The sequence below is a fragment of the Sminthopsis crassicaudata genome, chromosome 5 (genome assembly GCF_048593235.1).
Source record: "Sminthopsis crassicaudata isolate SCR6 chromosome 5, ASM4859323v1, whole genome shotgun sequence".
In the NCBI taxonomy this organism is placed as follows: Eukaryota; Metazoa; Chordata; class Mammalia; order Dasyuromorphia; family Dasyuridae; genus Sminthopsis; species Sminthopsis crassicaudata.
The window spans coordinates 205128082-205146392 of NC_133621.1; the positions used below are offsets into that span (position 1 = coordinate 205128082).

Consider the following 18311-nt stretch of genomic DNA (forward strand, 5'->3'; position numbering starts at 1 on the left):
GCGCAAACACACGAATGTTCTTCCTCTTCAATTTGAAGACGCAGCTACTAGGAAGATTACTGGAATTTCAGCTGCGCTTGCGCGTAGGAGCCGAGCACCAGCCCCGAGTGGCGCGGAGGAATCGTTGATGAGTGTTGCGCTCTGCCACAGCGCTCAGCCGCGATTGGTTGGAAGAGGTGGCGCTGCATGGGGTGACCAGACTTTTGCCAGGGAGAAAAAAGAGTCCCCTTTCCCTAGTCAGGAGCCGAGTGTTTCAGGAAAGCCTGAATGTGGGTAAATTCTCCCAGTCTTTTCGGGCTGATGGAAGAACAAGAGTAATTATTTTTAATCACTTGTTTTGATTAAGAGTTTTCGTCTTTGGTGGTGGGTGCGGGTTTTTGCTTTTTTTGTTTTTTCTTGGGGGTTGGGGTGGTTTGGAGGATCCCTCATAATAAGAAATCCAACATATGATGGTGCAAATTTTTAAAAAAATATTACTATTAGGGTGTGATTATTCCCTGAAAGGCAAGGAGAGTTAGCTTTGAATTCTGTCTCAGGTGTCTCCCTGCTGCATGTCCCTGGGCAGGTCACCTAACCGCGGACCACTTAGGAAAACGTCGCCCAACTCAGAGAGCCCTTAGCAGGAGCGATGTTATCTACATGTGTAAACATGTGCGTGTGTTATACACACGGAACTTAGGGATGTGCAAGATCTGAGTAATAGTAAACCTTCTGTAACCGATGTCCGTTACATTTCCGGGGATTCTTTAACAACGCACAAGTGAATTATGTGTTACTTACATACATATAACAACATGATATATAGATAACAATGTGCAGTATGTTTGTGTGTGTGTGCAGTCATTTTTTGCATCCGATCCTCCGGAGCTCCTTGGGCGGTGGGCGGGGGGTGCGCTAACATCTATTTACCGTATAAGTAAAATGAAACTGAGCAGGAAGTGTCTTTAGGCAGAAGTCAGATCCAGACCGCTCTGCCTGCTATCAGGGAAACTTGAACCTTCATATGTGCCTGTGGGGGGTGTATTAATATTATGTATCCCTCAGCAAATCTGAAAGCATGCAAATGTCAGCTGTTTTTACAAAATGTTTATACTTCTGAGCTCTCCAAATATCCCTCGATCATGGGAAATTATTTGCTTTATTAGAAATGCATAATTTGCACTTGACTTATTAGGTGCCTAGCCAGTACTTTAGTATGGCATTGCTATGATTATCGGTAAGAATAAGAAAGGAAAGGCCTAGATTAGAGTCACATAAGAGGAAAAAAACGCCTGTAGAGAGATTTTATTTGTACTGATAAGGATGAAATCAATGGATATCAAAGATCTTTTAGTGTCAAAGTAAAGTGAAAATGTGAGTAGTATAGTGATCCTTGGCTCTTAGAATCTTTTGAATGAATAAACGAATTAGTGATTTGGGCTTGCCAAAAACTGAGGATACATTTTATTTATTTATTTTTGCCGTATTTTTTTTTTCATAATTTTATAATTATAACATTTTTTGACAGTACATATTCGTGGGTAATTTTTTACATTATCCCTTCTGTTCAGAATTTTCCCCTCCTTCCCTCCAACCCCTCCCCTAGATGGCAGACAGTCCTATACATGTTAAATATGTTGTAGTATATGAGGATACAATTTAAAGAGATAGTCTCAATCCCCAAAGAGATTACATTTTAAAGAGAGAGGGATATTTTCATTTGAAAAGTTACAGGTAAAATGAGTGGAGCCACCGGAGAATAGATTAACACATTATTTCCAAGTTCACTTTTATCAGTCAAGTCTGACAATGACCCCATTTGGGGATTTCTTGGCAAAGATAATTGAGTGATTTGCCATTTCCCTCTCCAGCTCATTTTATAGATGAGGAAATTAAGGCAAAAGGTCAAGTCACTTAGGGTTACCCAACTAACCAGAAGCTAGATAAGAAATCAAGATGAGTTAGGGTTGGCACTTTTAATTGTCCAAAAGCAACATCTTTACTCTGATCATAGATACTGACTTGTAAAACCAGGATGTGGGACAGTTGCTGTTCCACTGAAGCAATTTTAAGCCTGTTTAAGCAAACAACCATCATTAGCAAGGTATGTCTAATGATTCTAATATACCAGCATAACTCAAAAGGGCTTAAAATGAAGTCTTTTCCTCTCTCTTAACCCTTTCTTCTAAGGAAAAAAGAGCAGTAAAGGATGACTCAGACACTCCTGAAAATTCCTTTTCCTTTAGGCTGTAGTTTTGCTAATAAAGCAGTCTGTCCAGACAACTGACATGGAAGCAGAATTCAGCTCTCCTCCAGGGAGTTTCCAGCAGTAGCAGATCCTCTCTAGCTTCAGTCAACTCTCTGTCTTTCTCTCACTTATCAACTCTCAGGAAATCAGCGTCTCCTGAACAGCAGGATCTGTCTGAGCCCAGGGTTTCAGTTTATAAGGCCTGAAAGCCATGCTTCTTCATGAGTACTTACCTCTTTCTAACAAGTGATGTGAACTTTAAGAAATGCACCTTTCCATCATGTTTGATCCACAAGGCCCTTATATAATATTCTCATAATCTCCAAATACTTATTTGTTTATATAATTTCTCAGTTTTCAAAATGCTGAGAATACCCAAGTGAGTAGCTGGTAAACCACCTGTTCTTCAGCCAGGTTTAATTCTGCCTTCATACAGGGCCTCTCAATACATTTATCTGGGGGCCACTTTTAGGTCCCAGCAACAGTCTTTTCTCCAAACGCCTCTTTATATGAGGGGCTGTTTCTTCTCAAGCTGATTTTCTTTAGTGTTTTTTAAACTAATGTTGTTTTTCTGTCTTTTCCAGCAAAAAGAAAGTCCACAGAACGTACCATCCACCATCCAACATTTGCCATCTCCTGCAAACTAAAATCAAGATGGGAGTTTTGCTATCTGCAAACTACTCCCTGTCTATGTGTCAAAAGTAAATATAATCAGTAATGTTGATGGACTGAGATAGAGATAATAATTTGTGAATCATTATGAGGATCACGTGAACAAGTATATGAAAGTACTTTCTAAAGAAAAGGTTTAATATATTTTTACCATGTTTAACATATATTGGATTATATGCCATCTAAGGGAGGGGAGGGGGGGAAGAGGGGAAAAATTGAAGCACAAGGTTTTTCAAGGGTCAGTGTTGAAAAAAACTATCCTTGCCTGTGCTTTGAAAATTAAAAAAAAACTTCAATAAAAAATAAAAATTAAAAAAAAAAAGAGTATTATTTTTAGTATTCTTTTCTTTTTAAATTTTGAATTCCAAATTCTCTCCCTCCCAGTTTCTCCCTTGCCTATGAGGAAGGTAAACAATGATATTAACCTATATGTAAAATGTAAAGTTTGTATGAATGTACTTTTCAACCATAAATAATATAACTGAAATTCAGGTCTTATGTATCCCTGTTGTTCTTCACTTCCTGTGTAACTCAGCTTAGTTCCATTACTCTTCAGCAGATGGATGCTATCAACTTTCTCAAAGGACCAGCTTTCTCATGTTTGAAGCTTTGGAAAGACCAGTTTGGAATCTTGGCATTATACTTCAAAGCACATATCTGAGTCAGAGTACTACCATTCTTTTTTAAACCTTCTTTTTGTTCACTGAGGGTCCCCCAGTCTTCATTCTCACTCATGCAAAAGGTCCCTTGTAGATTGATGATAATGTTACCTTTTTGCACTGTTTAGATCACTGGATGATCTCCCATTCTTATCAAAAGTTCACATTGAGCCTTGGAATTCAGAGGGGCATTCATGTTTTCTCCCCCATTGCCTTTCAATTCTCTTCCTTTCTCTGGAACAGCTGGACTGAGTGATTTAAATTACTAAGAAGCTACTTCCCAACCTAACCACAAAAGGGCACTTACTCTGTAGGAGAAAGAGATTTGTACTCCACCTAATAGCTAGCTATCTGTAATACTGTCAAGGGAATGAATGAAGGGAATGACCCTTCCCCATACCCATTTCAGACAGGTCTAACTGTCTCTTAACTATTTCATATTAGCCATGTAGTTACTAGGTAACTCAGTGGATAAAGTGCCAGGCCTTTGTTCACATCTAACTTTGGACACTAGCTTTGTGACCCTGGGCAAGTCACTTAGCCCTGTTTGCCTCAGGTTCCTCATCTGTAAAATGAGCTGAAGAAGGAAATGGCAAATACTGGCATTTTTGTCAAGAAAACCCCAAGTAAGTGGGGCCATGAAGAGTCAGGCACAACTGAAAAATAATTTTACTACAAAAGAGCCATAATAACACTTGTCTGTTGAGTCAGTATGAGTATACCATGAGTATACTAAAGAGGCAATTCTTTACTATTGTTCTGTAAGAAATGAGCAAGATAGTTTGAGAAAACCCAGGAAGACATATGAATTGATGCAAAATGAAGTGAGCAGAATCAGGAGAATATTATGCATAGTAATAGCAATATTCTAACAATGATAAATTATGACTTAGCTACTCTGATTCAAGGCAAGTCCAAAGCAATCATAATGAAAAGTTCGGTCCATCCCCAGAGAGTGAACTGGTGACTTTTGAATGCAGATTAAAGCATTCTTTTTTCACTTTAACTTTTTCTTTTTTTTCTGTTTGTGTTTTCTTTTGCAACATGATTAATATGGAAATTTTTTTCAAGACATAAAATCAATATATTGCTTGCCTTCTCAAGGGTGGGTGAGAAATGAAAGGGAGGGAAAGAATTTGGAATTCAATTTTTAAAAATGAATGTTAACAAGATTATACACATACATGTGGCTCTCTTCAACAGTGAGATGAATCAGACCAGTTCCAAAGGTTCATCCATGAAGAGAGCTATCTACACCCAGAGAGAGGACTGTGGGAACTGAGTGTGGATCACAACACAGCTTTTTCACCCTTTTTGTTGTTTGCTTGCATTTTATTTTGTTTTTCATTTTTTTCTGTTATGATTTGACTTTTCTTGTGTAATTGTATAAATATATATGCATATATTGGATTTAACATTTATTTCTATTAAGTTTAACATATTGGACTACTTGTCATCTAGGGAAGGGGATAAGAGAAGGGGGGGAAATCAGAACACAAGGTTTTCCAAGGGCTAATGTTGAAGAATTGTCTGTGCATGTTTTGAAAAATAAAAAGCTTTAATAAAAATTAAAATGAATGTTAAAAATAATTAAAATGGGACTTGATAAATGGACAAAGGATATGAACAAACAGTTTTCAGATGATTAAGAATGTGCTAAATCACCACCTCATGCCTCTCAGATTGGCCAAGATAACAGGAAAAGATAATGATAAATGTTGGAGGGGATGTGGGAAAACTGGGACACTGATACATTGTTGGTGGAACTGTGAAATGATCCAACCACCTTATATTCCAGAAGTCCCATTACTGGATCTGTATCCTAAGGAAATCATAAAGAAGGGAAAAGGATCCACACGTGCAAAAATGTCTTTACAACTCTTTTTGGGGTGGCAGAGGATTGGGAAATGAGTAGATGCCCATCAACTGGGGAATGGGTGAACAAGTTGTGGTACGTGAAGATAATGGAATATTACTGTTGTATAAAAAATGATGAATAAGTGATTACAGAAAAGCCTGGAAAGATTTACACTAACTGATGCTGAGCAAAACAAGTAGAACCAGAAATACATTGTACACAGTAATAACAAGAATGTGTAATGATTGAAAGACTTTGGTTCTTTTCACTGGTTCAGTGAGCCAAAGAAATCCCAAGAGACTTTGGACAGAAAATGCCATCTGCATCCAAAAAAAGAACTAAGAAGACTGAATGTAAATCAACATATGTTATGTTCAGTGCTTTTTTTCTGGTTTTGTTTGTTTGTTTGTTTGTTTTTTTTAATCTCCCATGGTTTTTCCCTTTTGCTGATTTTTCTCTCCCAACATGATTCGTAAAGCAATGTGAGTTTAAAATAAATGTAAAAAAAAAATTTTTTTTGAAATGCCATTGGAAAAATTTTAACAAAATAAAAATATATTTTAAAAATAACTTTAAAACTACAAAAAATAGAGATAATTACTTTTCTTAAAGCCTTTTCTTTCTATCAGCTTTAGGGTATAAAGAAGAGATTCTGAGTTCCTAAGGGACTGGAAAGGGGAATTTGCTATTCATGGCTTCCTAGGCAAACCTGTTTCTGGTATGGGGCCACCTCCAGCTCCTCTTCTTTCCTTAAATGAGGGCCTCAGGGTATCCTTATTTAATAGAGCAGCTGTAGTAGCAGTAACGGCTGGAGCGCTGAGAAGGAAAGTTGTGTCTATTCCATACTTGATTCAAATTTGTATTCTGGGTACCTTTTTAACAACCCTTTCTTCTCCTTAAAAATCCCTTAGAGCCCAAAATAGAATTGTTCCTCAAGAATTTGAGTGCTGGGGAAACCTAGTATCCACAGAGAAAGAGCCCTTTGATTATTGATCTGGCTATAGTCATTGGAGATGAAATGTTAACTAATATGCAATTCTTATAAAGAAGTTGTTTTTAAATATTGTAAATAAGCAATTCTGATGAAGGAGCTGTTTGCAAATGTCCCCACAAGACTTAGGTATTAACTTCTTAACCAGTCATAATCATTCAATGATTCTTTTGCTTAGAATTCCCATTTCTGTGTGTGGGAATAAAATTGCCAGTTGTAAACCTGATTCATGTTTTTATTTTGGGCACATTTCAACTTCTCTCTTCCCCCTTAAACTAGGGCCCAAACTGGAGTTGGGGGAGGACCAGGGGCTCAGAAGAGGAGGAGCTCTGGTTTCCCTACAGAGGAGATCCAGGTAACCCCAAAGCATTGAACCAAGAGCAAAACCTGGAGTACAGGATCTGGCAAAGGTTGCCAGCCCAGCCTGGGACCCAGCCAGGGGTGCTTAGTTAGCCGCTGTTTCAGATATTATCATTCATACAAAGGCAGTAATTTTCTTTGGCAAAGTAGAGCAGTCACAGGGGATTGTGATGGCTGACCACAAGTGTTTTCCAGGCTGTAATATGAAAGAGGAATTGGTTTATTCCATTTGGCTTCTGGGGCAGAAAGGAAATTTCAGAGGCAGATCTACAGCGTGTCAGGAAAAACCCTAAAGCAGAATGGAACAGGGAGATGTTTCCTATCACTGGAGGCCTTCAGGTGGACCACAAACCAGAGATGTTGCAGAGGTCATTGAGGTATCAGTTGAACTGGATTGTGAATGAGCTCCCTTCTACTTTTGTGTTTCTGTGACTGATCTTGTGATCCTAGGATCGTCCTCAGTGATCTGTTATTAAAGAGCATGAGCCCATTTCACATGGAGGACAGAAGTTTACATACTGCCCATAATTTCCTTCAAACATTTCATTTTCGAGCAGAACCAGGAGATTATTATACACTTCAACAATGATACCGTATGAGGATGTATTCTGATGGAAGTGGATATCTTCAACATAGAGAAGAGCTAATCCAATTCCAATTGATCAATGATGGACAGAATCAACTACACCCAGAGAAGGAACACTGGGAAATGAGTGTAAAATGTCTGCACTATTGTCTTTCTTCCCAGGTTACTTTTACCTTCTGAATCCAATTCTTCCTGTGCAACAAGAAATTCGGTTCTGCACACATATATTGTATCTAGAATATATTACAACACATTTAACATGTATGGGACTGCCTGTCATCTAGGGGAGGGGGTGGAGGAAAGGAGGGGGTGGAGGAAAGGAGGGGAAAATTCGGAACAGAAATGAGTGCAAGGGATAATATTGTAAAAAAATTACCCGTGCATATGTACTGTCAAAAAAATTATAATTATAAAATTAATAAAAACAAACATTTTCTTTTCCAAATGTTTTTATTTAATGAAAGTATTGTTTTTCTTAGGCTAGAGGTGGGGAGTTGGGAAAGCAATAAACATTTATTAAGTGCCTGTATAAATTCCTGAGAATCCTCAAAATAGCTCTCTTTACTGAAATTCATACTGCATATGTCTAACATTCATATTTTATGTTACTAGAACTTTGAATAGTACAGATTAAAGTACATGTTACCACTTCAAGGAATTCATTTCAACTAATTGGGATTTATTTATTTCATTTGATACTTCTAACAACTCTGAGGAGGTAAGTGCTATTATTTCCAACTTTTTACAATTGAGGAAACTAAGTCACAAGGAGGTTATGACTTTGCTCAGGGTCAGGTCACATAACTAGTAAGTATCTGAGGCTGCTTTTGAACTTGAGTCTTTCTGACTCCAAATCTAATAGTCTATCTAATAGTGTTAGATAGCAGCCCAGGAACAATGGGGCTGGACAACCTATTGTAGTTATGTATGGATTAATTCATAAAAGGAAAGAGACAATAGTTACAAAAGTTCTTTGATTTTTTTTTTTTTGGAAAAAAAAAAAAAAAGAAAAAAAAAGTCAAAATAGTAAGGCTGTCCAGAATTCCATGAGAGGAGCAAATTGTTGGCTTTCTTTCTTAGAGACAGCAAGGAGACCCAGGTAGGATATAGCATTGGTCTTAGAATCCTGAAGAAAGGAAATTCAGATCCTGTCTGACATTTGATAACTCTATGGCCCTGGGCAAATCACATAACCTCTGCCTCAGTTTCCATATTTATAAAATGGGAATAATAGTAGCATCCATCTCATTGTAAAGACTACTAAAATAATATGTGTGTGTGTGTGTGTGTGTGTGTGTGTGTGTGTGTATAAAGCATTTTGAAAACATTTGTAAATCTAAGGTATTATTATTCTGTCATATTTTGCTAGTAAACACTTCACTAATGCTGCCCACAAAATTTTCAGGATTCATCCACTCTATTTTCTTTATGATACTACTAATTTGGTATGAACTTCTTGAGTCTATAAGAAAATACTGATGATAGAGACTACATACATGTATTAAATGTGTACCAGTAAGATTAGAAATTTTTCTTTTAGGATGCAACGATGCAGTTCCATCCAGCATACATGCACATACTCAGTATGTATAAAGCCAAAAGTAGTAAATAGAGAGCCAGCCTTGGAGTCAGGAAGCCTAAGGTGACATCCTGCCTTGTTGTGTGAGCCATAGGGTAACCTCTTATAGTGTTCCAAGCAACTCTCTAAAAGTAAACATCTCAGAGAATGGATGGTTGGTATTGGGGGGGGGGGGAACTTTCTTCACCAGGAAACAAAGACTTTCCATTTGGATCAAACAAAACATTCCAGGATGTTCTCCATATCTGAAATGCTCTCCACCTCATCTCCATAGCTACCTGGCTTCCTTCAAATGCCAGCTAAAATACCACTTTCTACAAGAAGACTCAGTGAATCTCTCTAAAATCTAGTACCTTTTTTTAATTGATTATTATTATTTTTTATCCTGTATGTAGCTTGTTTGTATTTATTACTCCCATTAGATTGTGAACTCCTCAGGGCTGGGCTGTCTTTTGCCTTTTTTTTTTTTTTTTTTTTTTTTTTTTTGTATTCCTAGTTTTTAGCTAGGAACACAGTAGGTGTTTAATAAATGCTTACTGACTTAACCTAATAGAAGGTCCTTATATCAGAGTGTGCTAAATAAACAATAGGCTTTCCAGAAAACCAAACGAAAAGGCTGGCCTATCCCAGTCCCTATGCCATTGGTCTCCAGTGTTGTATACCCCAAAAGAGGTTCTTGAATGATCCCAGGGGGGTACCGAACCAACCAATTACAGAATGAGCCATTGTGAGGGTACCACTAACATTCATTTCTTATAGACAGCAAAGAAGGGGGTACCACGTAGAGCAGAGGTACCATATTATGCAATAAGATAGACTAAAAATTGGGGTAATTGTAACGAGGTATGGTTGGTTCCATTTCCAGAGATTGGGAGCAGGGGAAAAAGGGAATAAATAGAGAAAAGATACTACCCTAAATCTTACTACCCTCAGGAACGTTATAGGAAAGCCCTGGAATGGCACCCAACCAGAGGGAAGAGGAAGCAGTACTGGTGGCCAAATGTACTCTCCATAACAGCACTCGTGACCCATCATTGCTTCAGATGGGACATATGAAACGTTACAGCAATGCAGTACGGTAAAAAAAAAAAAAAAAAAAAAAAAAAAAAAACCCGCTAACTTTGGACTTAAGAGAACCTGGGTTCATATTCACATTGGCTTATTGCCCTCGGCAAATTTAGTTATTCATTCAATTCAATAAACATTTATTAAATGCCTATTATGTGCCCAGTACAGTGCTAAGAGTTGGAGATACAAAAAGATGCAAGAGACTGTTCCTGTTCTCATTACAATCTAAAGAGTGAGAAATCATGCAAACAAATAATTTACAAAGCAATCTATGGACAGAATAAAGAAGAAATGATTAAAAGAAAGACAACATTGAAATTAAGAGGTTGGGAATGACTTTCTTTAGAAGCTTGTTTTTATTTATTCTGATAGAAGGTAGGATTTAAAGACTGAGACTTAAAGACAGGGAACTCAATGTACTTGGGCTTCTATTTTGTCCACTGAAAATGAGGAATATGGTCTAGATAGGCTCGGAGGTCCCCTTTTAGCTCTAGTTCTGTGCTTCAGATAAGTTTGCCCAGTTCCAAATGTTCAGTAATGAAGAGAGCCATCTATAATACCCAAAGAGAGGACAGTGGGAGCTGAGCGTGGACCACAACATAGCACTTTCACTCTCTGTTGTTGTTTGCTTGCATTTTGTTTTCTTTCCCAGTTTTTTTTTCTTTCTTGATCCGATATTTCTTGTGCAAGATAACTGTATAAATATGTATACATATATTGGATTTAATATATATTTAACATGTATTGGACTACCTGCCATCTAGGGGAGGGAGTGGGGAGGAGGGGATAATTTGGAACAAAAGGCTTTGAAACAAGGGTCAATGTTGAAAAATTAGCCATGCATATGTTTTTTAAATAAAAGCTTTAATTAAAAAAAAAAATTCATTTGCAACCATCCTTTTGGTAATACAACTTTCATCTCTTATTATCTTATATTACTGCCTTATCTATAATATCCAATTCACTTCCTCCCACTTTTTCCCTCCACCAAAACAAAAAAAACAAAAAAAACCCTTAGAAATCCCCCCCCCCCCCATGACCTATCTATAAAACACTTAAATTTGTATAGTTAAACTTGGAAACAGAATTTTGTAATTGAAAGACTGGACTTTGAACCTACTTTTGAAAACATAAAGGAATATAAAAATCTCCTGGGTAAATTTAATCAAAAACCTTTATATAATTAGTGAATGGAACTGAAAAATGAGAAAATGATTAATAAGCACAATTAAGAATACTCTTCTTCCATTTTGAGCTACCTTTTTATTTCATCCAAGATAACTATTAAACCAAATACCTCAGTGAAATGAACTTAAAACATCTACAGATACATGTTAAATAAATAACATATATTTGGAGTGTATGTTCAAAATTGTTTACTAATTAGATTGTACAATCAAAAGGGCCCATTGTCTTACATACTAATGACATGACAGATCCAAACTAAGATTTCAGGAAAAAATGCATGCAATGTTATGCTAAGTTCTAATATGACCAAAGAGAATCCCTCTTCTCAAGAAGCTTGCATTCTACTGGCCACGAAATAAAGGTATGGAAATTAACAGAGTTGAGAGGCATCTTGGCGCAGTCATTTCCAATACTAATCAAAATCCAGGGGTGAGACACTTATAAGAAAAAAAAAAAAAAAAAAAAAAAAAGCTTTAGCTTTTGGTTTCTTGGTTCTTAAGTAATTTTCAGAAAATCAGAAAATTGAATTTTCTGTACAGATCAGGTTTAGTTCCTCTCATGACAAAATAGCCTTGATTGAAGACCTCAATTTACTCTTGAATTAAGGTGAAAAAATTGGTAATGAAGCAGAGCTCATCTGAGATACAGCCCCAAATGGTTAAGAAGTTCCCAGGCTTTCCTTTCCACATATTTTATAACTCAAAATCTGTATAATCATATAACCAGTCAACTGCAACTATCACATGCCTTAATCATATGATTTTTTTTTAAACTCAACTCTTATGATTTAAGGTTAGAGCTGGTCTACAAAAACTTTAAAGTGTAGAAAGGGCAATAATACCAAGTTAAGGAAAATGGAGATAATGGTGTTTTTTCATAGATGAATAGATAGGTAGAACACACACACACACACACACACACACACACACACACACACACACACACAAGAAAGTGACTCACTAGTACCATATATAAATTATTCATTTAAAACGGTGTGAATGTTCCAACATAGAGACACTTGGCAGCTGCCAGAAACATTAATATTAACTTTTTATCTAATGCTTTTGAAGCAGCAACATGTGATTAGGAGCATTTATTTAAAAAAAAAAAAAAAAAAAAAAGAAAGTCACCAACAATAAACCTCGTTAAAACCATAGATTTAAATAAAGTTTGTCTTGATGGTATTTAGGGATTTCTCTGAATACTCAGAGAACAAGGCCTCTGAACAATTAACTCTCAAATACCGTTAAGACCTAGCTCTAGGAGGTTCTACCTTTATGCATTTGCAGCCCCTTTTGTGTGCTTGGAATGTCTTTCCTCCCACTATTAGGATCATTAGCTTTCTTCAAGGTTTAACTCAAATGTTATTTTCCACAGGAAGCCTTTCCTGATTGTCCCTTAATTGTTAAGTGTTCTCTCTTTTAAAATGATCTCATATTTATCTGGGCTTTGTTAACCCACTAGAAGAATGTAATCTCTTTATGGGGAGGAATTCTTTTTCATTGTCATCCTTGATGCAGGTCCTTCCCAACATTGTGCTCACATAATCTGGGTCTAATCCTAGAGACTTCCTAAAAGTGTCATTTTCTCTTTTTTGATTTGTTATGTTTCCACCTAGAATTTACTCTGGGAAAATCTCTAAACATAGCTTAGTGATAGTTCATATTGGTAAGCACTGCACATGGTAATTAATGGACAGAATTGCAAAAAATGACATTCACTACATTTTAGCATTCAGGAAAAGACTTCTTTCTTATGGGTGTAGGAGTTATCTGTGAGTCATCTATCTGAACTTAGAAATGTCAGAGCTAAGATCAGAATTTGTTATAAACAGCAAGAAAGAATAGTAATAAAAAAATTTTTAATTAATAATTAAGATCTCATCCTGAATTATTTTTAAAAATATGTTGAAAATTTAAAAAAAGAGAAATGGACATGAGCAATGACATTAACACCAACTATAATTTCATTCAGAAGTTAAAACAATTCAAATCAATTGCTACAATAAGGAAAGACTAAGATAGGTCAAAAAGTATCTTAACAAACATTTGCCTTACTTGCCATACAAAGAGAAATGTCTGCTAAGGCAAGAGCAGTTCACAGTATTATTATGGGAGAAATATCTCCTTTTTAAATTCATGTGGTAGATAATTGCTGCCAAAATAAATCTACCACAGTGTGCAAAAGTTACAGGGGGAAAAGCCTAGTATTTTATGCATAAGCCCAGGTTTGGACGGGTAGAAAAATGGCTCCGGAACATTTATTAGGAGTCTGGTAAGTATTCTTATAGATAAAAATCACATCAAAGTGACAGAGAAACAATTCTTTTACACACATCTTATATGTTCTTTTAGGCTATAAACTTTTTTTGTTTTTTACAGAAAGATTCATAATCTCATGATTCCTTCAATATCATAAAAATTGACCAGTCAAGCAGAATCATAATCTCATATATACCATAAGGAAACAACTTTAATTAAACTAAATCAAATTACAAATTAAATCACATTTAGGAAGTTCACAATAAGTTGATTGAGAAAGGAGCCTTACATGTTACTAAGATAGCCAAGAAAATTCATTATTAGGGAAATTCTTCCTTACATAGTTAGCTAGAGAACTAAGAAATAACTAAATCACTTTAGGGAGCTCAAACTCTCCTTTGGCTTCTAACAGGAATGTCAAATAGCTTCCCATCAAACATTATTATTACACAAGTCAGGTTTTGGGCAGGTTAGGTTAACATTAGCAGAAGATGGAATTTCAGTTAATTAAAAGTTGCAAGAAGAATGATCCTGAGCCCCAAATAATAAAAATCAATAAAAAGAAGTTTTTAAAAATCCCATAATAGTAAAATCTAATTTATAACATTTTATAAAGAAAATTTATAACTTTTTTTTCTTTTTCCTTTCTGAGGCTGGGGTTAAGTGACTTGCCCAAAGTCACACAGCTAGGAAGCATTAAGTGTCTGAGATCACATTTGAACTCGAGTCTTCCTGAATTCAAGGCTGGTGCTCTATCCACTGCGCCACCTAGCTGCCCCAATTTATAACATTTTTATAAAGAAAGATGATTATGAGCAGTATCATCTCATATCAGAGAAAAGCAGTAGAAGATTTAAAAAAAAAAAAAAAAAGCCTATACATACATATACAAAGCAATACATAGAACTAAGGAAAGTCATTTTAAGGGCACTTGAGGATTACCAGAAATTACTAGAAAGCTGGGCTGGGGAAGACTATGAAGGATGCTTATGGAAAATTAGAATCATTGGGATGGAATGCTCTACTGGCAATCTCAAATCCCGTTTTCTAGGTAAAGTATGTGAATTATTAATCTGACTGCTTTAGATGTTTATGTTTATTTGCAAGTGGCTAGATGGCTAAGTGGATAGTGTTCAGCCTGGAATCAGGAAGACCTGAATTCAAATCCAGCTGCAGACACTTATTAAGGAGGTGACCCTGGATAAATCATTTCCTCAGTTTCTTCATCTGTAAAATGGGAATAATGATAGCACCTACCCCTTAGATTAGGTGAGTGAAAATAAGACAACATGATAATTGTAAAAGAGCCTGGCATACAATAAGCATTATATAAATGTTAACTATCATCACTGTTAACATTTTGAATGTATTAAGCATTCTCTGTACCTGTTTTGAAGGTGTTGCAAATTTTTTCCATCTCCCACATTTTCTTTCTCTCTTACCATGTGACAAGCCCATATTCTTTTTTGTCATATAATTCTTTGATCCCATTTATGGATGTCATGGATGAAAGAAATACATAATTCAAAATGGAGAAATAAATTGACAGCACTTATTAAATCATGATACTCATGATTCAATCCTATTCAACAAATATGCAAAGGTTTTTTATGTAATTCAGTTAGTAAATTTTCATCTTCCCTTAAAGTCAAAATAAATTAGGATCAAACTCCATTGATTTTTTAAAAATATTTTTTAAATGAAAAAAAAAATTATTTTCTTTCCCGACCCCTGAAAAAGTAAATACCAAATGCTTATAACAAATATGCTTAGGTAAGAACAAATAATAATGATGATAGCATTTATATAGTACTTTAAAGTTTGTAAAACATTTTTGAAATATTAGCTTAGTTTATCCTTACAACTCAGGGAAGGTTGGTATTACTATTATTTATTACTATTATCTTCACTTTATAAATTAAGAGACTGAGTAGAGAAAAGTTAAATAACTTGCTAGGTCATATAGCTGGTAAATGTGTGAGGTTGGATTTGAATTTAAGTCTTCATGACTCTTAAATCCAATGGTCTATCCATTGTCACCCACTTGTAAAACACAGTACCTCATTGTCCATGTTTAAATATACATATACATATATATACATGCACACATATATATCTATACCCTGAATAGATTTTTTTTTTTCTGTCATGAGGTTGGTTTATCATGGATCTTCTGGAATAGCGGTTGGTTATTGTGTTAGGAAGAATTCTTAAATATTTTAAAGTTACTTATTACATGAATTCTTCTGTTTCTGTTCATTTCATTCTGCATCAGTTGATACAAGTCTTCCTAGATTTCTCTGGAAATGTCTGTTTTTTCATTTCTTACAATATAATAGAATTCCATTATATTCACATCCTAATTTGTTCAGCCATTCTTCAATAAATGGGAAGCTCTTAAGTTTCCAGCAATGTTAGTTGTTATAATTATATAGCATTTTGTTTCCTTTTTCTGCATTTATATTCCAACATTTTCATTTTATAAATGGGGAAAGTGAGGTCCACAAAGAGTAGATAATTTACCTAAGATCCCCTGGATTCAAATCTAGACTGATTCCAAATCTGTTTTCTTATACTATCTTCAATATCATCCAACTGACAGTTATAGAAAGTTTTAAATATTATTCACTAAGAATTATTGTGAATCAGGTCCTAGCAGATGCTGAATATGTGAATCTGATAAGTCTCGTTTTGAAAAACAAATGGATCTATTTTGAATAAAGCATCAGGTATGAATAGTCTTATATCAAATTAGGAACAAGTGAAATTGTCTTAGAGTCTGACCACATTAAGTATTTATGATAGGGCTGTATATTTACAGAGCCACCTTTTCCCCCCGATTAACTTAAAGTACTTTACAAATGTTTCCTTAATTGATTAATTAATCTACTAAATATAGATTAATTGATATATTCTAGACCAGATGCTTGAACTGAACTGAACTATGAATCATATCAGATGAAACTTTCTTTGATAAAAAGGGAGATCCAACTTTTAAAAACCAAAATGTGAAACCAAAATTTCCTTTTTAAAGAATTAAGTTTAGTTCTGTTACATATTAAATGTAACATTTAGTGCTATAACTCAGACTGGGCAAAATAGGGCCATAAAATCTTAACAACAATAACGATAAATAGTGGGAGAATTAAAGCAATTCCTATTGTTTCTTTTTATTCTAACTTTGAAGTATAACTGTCATATGTGTGAACCTATATATTAACACTTCAAGATAATTATTTTTTAAAAAGGGATTTTAAAGGAATGACTTTTGTTTTTATAGTATCCTCTCTGTAGAATTTACTCTTTCCTTGTAACCATATACACAATATTATGATCCTGTAGTTCTTTTACCTTTCTGTTTGGGAGATATATTTCATTGTTTATTTTCTGAGACCATGTCTAATGATTAAAATTAGAGTTATTTTCCTTTGCATTGTTGTAAGCATCCTGTTTTATCTGTTTCTGCTAACATTACATTGAGTAGCATGATTCATTCTTTTTATAAAAATTTTCAGCAATAAATAATTAATGAAATGATAATTTTCATTTTGACATTTCAGTCATTTCTACATTACTTTTCCCCAACATCCCTCCCTTCCTCCTAAACACATCTGAGTAAAGATTGCCTTATAACAAAGGAAAACAATTAAGCAAAAATTAACTTATAGAAGACCCCAGCCTGTTAATATATGCAATGTTTGACATCTAGCTTCTCCAATGAAAAGACTAAGATACATATTTTCATATCCTTTCCAGGGCCATATTTCATTTTATACACATAGTCTGACTTCATTTGACTGTTCTTTTCATTTACATTATTATTGCCACTGCATCTATTATTTGCCAATTCCCGCTTTACAATGAATCAGGTCATACGTCTTCCCCCAAATAATTTATTTTTTGTAGAAATGTATAGAAGCATAGTCATAAATCCTCCTGTAATTCAAAAAGAAAAACTATTTTTGCTAGAAAAAAGTGGGCAATTTGCAGTCTTTCTTTCTAATCCAGTTTTTTTTTTTGTTTGTTTTTGTTTTTGTTTTTTGCTGAGGCAATTGGGTTTAATTGACTTGCCCAGGGTCACACAGCTAGGAAGTGTTAAGTGTCTGAGGCCAAATTTGAACTTGGGTCCTCCTGACTTAAGGGCTGGTGCTCTACCCACTGCGCCACCTAGCTGCCCCTTCCTTCTTTCTTTCAGAAAAAAGACAGAGACAGAGATATTCTAAGAGTCATTTGAAGATGTAAATTTGTACAGATAATAATGCTTTAGGAAAGATCCCTGGTCTGGTCTAGATAATACAAAAACATCCAAAGTACAATATCATTACATGCGAAGGAGGGATTCATGGCTCAGAAATGAAAGAGTACATCTGACTGAGGAGTAAATCGTGTACACATTGGATGAATGAGTTATTTGAACCTGATGTGGGCACAAAAGGAAATCAAGTGATATGGCTGTATTGAAGAATGTGGTGACAGGCTAGGAAAGGAAGATAATGATCATGGACATTACAGAATTGACTGTCTCCGCGCCTGTGAGTCTGGACTGCTTCACTGACAACTCAGAAGAGCCCAGCTTTTCAAAAGGGGGTTCAGGATTGACCAGCACACCTGCCTTCCAAATGATCTAAATGTGTTCAATAACACATTCATCAGGCTATTATCTAGCAACAGGTAACAAGACGACTACATTTTCGGGAATGCTCATTAACGTACATTTTTTTTGCTGAGGCAGTTGGGGTTAAGTGACTTGCCCAGGGTCACACAGCTGGGAAGTGTTAAGTGTCTGAGACCACATTTGAACTCGAGTCCTCCTGAATTCAAGGCTGGAGCTCTATCCACTGCGCCACCCAGCTGCCCCCACA

General features: G+C 35.5%; 1 long non-coding RNA gene across 1 annotated transcript; it reads left to right on the forward strand.

The window, feature by feature from the left end:
• The first annotated feature begins 132 nt into the window (after positions 1 to 132).
• LOC141544034 (uncharacterized) lies at positions 133 to 3386 on the forward strand. The gene is made up of 2 exons (XR_012482524.1): positions 133 to 269; positions 2812 to 3386. It is a non-coding gene; the product is annotated as an uncharacterized LOC141544034 (long non-coding RNA).
• The last annotated feature ends 14925 nt before the right edge of the window (positions 3387 to 18311 follow it).